Here is a 4,213-nt window from a genome sequence, read left to right as displayed (position 1 = left end):
GTGCTCTAGTTCTGTGTACTCTGCCGTTTCCAGTAAACTCATCATTTTTTTTCTTTATTCTCCTCCCCAGTCATGTACTGAGCTCTGTATACGAACTGCAAAATGTGCTGAGCTCCGGAAAATGTGCAGAAGAGAACGAAAAAGTTAGTGTGGTTCACTCGTTTGAGGCAGATTAACGTTATTTATTTTTTACTCAGTTTTATGAGGTATAAGAGCGCAGTATGCTTGTCTAAACAACGCCGCATTTCTTGCGTACCTCCAAGAGTCACTGCGCATTTTACTCGTGCACGTCGTCCTCGGTTGGTGGAAACGACTCCCCAACACTTAGAAATTTTGCATGGTATCGCATGCTTTCTTTTATATTAAAACAGAGACAGAACTAATCGCGAAATAGTTTGATATATTGATAATTCAATATACAGAAATCGGCTTGTGACGGCACTTACGAAAAAAAAAATAAAACTGATGAATTTGCTGCCCATGTTTCCTCCGTTAAGCCTCATGTTATAATTGGCACTGAATCGTGGCTGGATGATCCAGTTCCGAGCCCGGAAGTTTTCCCAACTGGTTATAACGTGTATCGTCGAGACCGACACTTGCATGGTGGAGGGGTATTTCTGCTAGTTGAGGAATGCTTTCGCTCTTCAGCAATAACAGCGCCCCTAGTTGGCTGCGAATCAGTGTGGTGTAACCTACGCCTAAGCAATGGAAGGGACCTGACTATTGGTTCCGTCTACCGTCCCCCTTCCGCTACCAACCCTGACATTTTCAGATCACTGTCTGATTTCTTGCTTGGCTTAAAAAATGACTTTCTGTTTGGCGGGGATTTCAATATGCCTGATTTCAAATGGGTTGACTACAAACCTCTTCGTACGAATCAATCTTCATTGTCTTTGGCTTTTTGTGAATTAATTACTACTAATGATCTATATCAGTACGTCACTGAGCCTACTCGGGAAACTCAGCACTCATCTTCAGTGTTAGAGTTACTCTTCTGTAACCGACCATCGGTAGTGCGCGGCACTGTTATCATACCAGGAATAAGTGATCACAGTTATGTTGTTGCTAATGTTAAGCATTTTCCTTATTGAATTCCAAAAGGTCTCCCTAGGAAAGTCTTTGTTTTTACCAGGGGCGATTATACATCAATGAATAACGAACTTGCTTCTTTCCTTCCCAATTTTATTACTCTAAGTCAGAGTTTAGACTGCATTTCACTCTCGGAGGGATTCAAAAATACATTGGGCAGCCTAATTGATAAATACATCCCAACAAAACTTCTTTCTGGTAAGCGGCGCCGCGACAAACCGTGGATCACGCGACAAATCAGACGGCTTGTCAGGAAAAAACATCGCCTTCTACAATCGTATAAAAAGAATCGATGCCCTGCTGTATTGCAGTCAATTCGGGCCCTTGGCAGTACACTAAAAACTGAAATTAAAGCTCATAAGAATTACTTCTTTATTAATCTGGGTTCTAAACTGCGTAGCAACCCCAAGGAATTGTGGACGTTTCTGAAACACGACGGACGCGAACCAGTCGGAATCCTAAACTTAGACGTCGATGGCGACCTTGTTACTAATGATGGTGATAAAGCTTGCCGCTTTAATGCATATTTTCAGTCTGCCTTAGCGCCAGCGTACATCGGAGAACTTCCGAACACTCGTGAATCTGTTACCGAAACCAGGCCTGAATTGGTTTTTACTTACCAGGGTGTTTTAAAACTGCTTAGTAACATCAGGGCCGCCTCCGCCAGCGGCTCTGATAGTGTACTTACCTTTGTTTTAAAATCATTTGCGAATGAAATTGCTCATTATTTAGTCACCTTGTTCCAAACATCACTTAATTCGGCCTGTTTGCCAAATGACTGGAAAAATGCTAATGTTGTCCCAGTGCATAAAAGCGGTTCAAAAAACGTCTGCTGTTAATTACCGACCCATTTCTCTGACTAGCGTGTGTTGTAAAACATTGGAACATATAATTTACAGTGCAGTCATGAAACACCTTGACTCTCATGACTTCTTTACGCCAGTTCAGCATGGGTTTAGAATGTGTTTTTCCTGTACCGCCCACTTACGTGAGTTCAGCAATGATCTGTTTTCCTCTTTTCACCACGGATATCAGATTGTGTATTTCTGGATTTTAAAAAAGCATTTGATTCTGTACCTCATGTGCTATTATTACATAAGTTACGTTGTGTTGGTCTGCATCCCAATATCCTCGACTGGCTTCATTCATATCTCCAGGACCGCATGCAGCGTGTTGTAATTAACGGTTGTAACTCCGATTCCGTAAACGTCTCCTCAGGTGTGCCCCAGGGGTCTGTCCTTGGACCCCTTCTTTTTCTCATTTTTATTAATGATATTGTTTTTGACCTCACTTGCCAAGTTCGGCTATATGCTGACGACTGTGTGCTTTACCATGTTGTGGAAAGTTCTTCTGACGCATTAAAACTTCAGCGAGACTTAAATTTTATCCAGCACTGGTGCTCAAAATGGCAAATGTCTTTGAACATTTCAAAATGCAAGCTTGTCTCGTTCACTCATAAGCGTTCCCCTCTACCGACCTGCTACTCAATAAATAATGTTCCCCTGCAAAAAGTTTCTGAATATAAGTATCTCGGCGTATATTTCACCTCTAACCTTACGTGGACGAGACAAGTTGAGCATATTACATCGAAAGCCTGCAGAATGTTTAATTTTTTAAAGCGTAATTTCAGCAAAGCGCAGTCAAATGTCAAGCAGCTCCTGTATTTCACTTACATAAGGCCAATTCTTGAATATGCATGCCCTGTATGGGATCTCCAGTTTATTTACTTATCAGACATGCTCGAACGCGTCCAAAATAATGCTGCCAGATTTGTGTCTAATAATTATAATTTTTCATCTAGTGTCACGTCTATTAAACATCATCTTGGTTGGGAATCTTTAGCTCACCGCAAAAAACATTTCAGACTGCAGATCATGTATCGCATTTATTTTGGAAAGTTCAGCATTGACAAAGACCGGTACCTGCTTCAACCTCACTTTTTGTCTAGACGACTTGATCATCAGTGGAAGATCCGCGAAATAAAATGCCGGACAGATGTGTATAAAACCTCGTTTTTTCCACTGACGATCAATGAGTGGAACCGGCTGCCAGCTGGCATCACTGAGTGTTGCACTGAAAATTTATTTCGGGCTTTTTTATCGGATGTGTGACGTGGCGCCCAGTTCTCTTGCGTGTGTTTCCTTCATTACTTTGTTTTTTGAGTGTTTTCATCACTTTGTTCGTCGCGCAGTTGCCCCCTTTTAGATGCATGTTTTTCATTCCGCATTATCACTTGTGTCCTGTTATTTTCTTCATTTTTATGTATTTTATCACTGGCGTTCCCAGCAAGATTACTTGTCATCTCTCCCCCTGCAATAATGCCTTCGGGCGCTGCAGGAACTTGTAATAAATAAAAATAAATAAATAAATAAAAAACGACACCGTATTTGTCGCGTTATCAACCCACTCCCATAATAAACCCACCCTCCCCTTTTGCACCCAAGGCTAGACGTATTCCAACATTTCTCGCGTTTTTTTTTTTTCTTTTTTGAGTAAAGAGATTACCAAACTAGCCACATTGCTCAGCTCTGCTGCTGCTTCTCCCAATTCAGGCCTTCTCGTAACGTAGACCTATATCTCCTTCAAGCAAATACGTGGAGTCGTCGGGCACCAAACCATGAACGCCTGAGATCCTTCGCAGCAATGAAATCAGAGAGAAAATGAGACCGGGAGATAAGCCTTGTTTCTTTTGCAGCGATAGCTACACTGGCCGAGGTTGAGCAGTTTCGCGTGGCTTCTGGAGAGCCATGCTGCGCTAGCGCGAGGAGCAGTGACGTCACACGGTAGGCAGCTGGCACGCCGGGCCGCGTACTTCGCCACCACCACGCACACGTCTCGCCGGTCTGAGCATTCCAGAGGAGTGACGGCCGCGGCACACGCACTCACGCCGGCGCGTGCCCAGCTGTACACCTCCGTTGCGTAGTAGCCAAGTCTGACGCTGCGCTGGAGCCGCTGGATAGCGCCGCGCATGCGCAGAGGTATCAGTGGGAGTACATATATATATATATATATATATATATATATATATATATATATATATATATATATATATATATATAGAAGCTTAACTCATCGGATCCCGAATTGCCTGACATATAATTGGCAGTTAAGCGCACGAAGAACG

This window comes from Amblyomma maculatum, chromosome 2, assembly GCF_055883805.1.
Source record: "Amblyomma maculatum isolate TAMU_Amacu chromosome 2, ASM5588380v1, whole genome shotgun sequence".
In the NCBI taxonomy this organism is placed as follows: Eukaryota; Metazoa; Arthropoda; class Arachnida; order Ixodida; family Ixodidae; genus Amblyomma; species Amblyomma maculatum.
Note: the sequence above shows the minus strand (reverse complement) of the source record.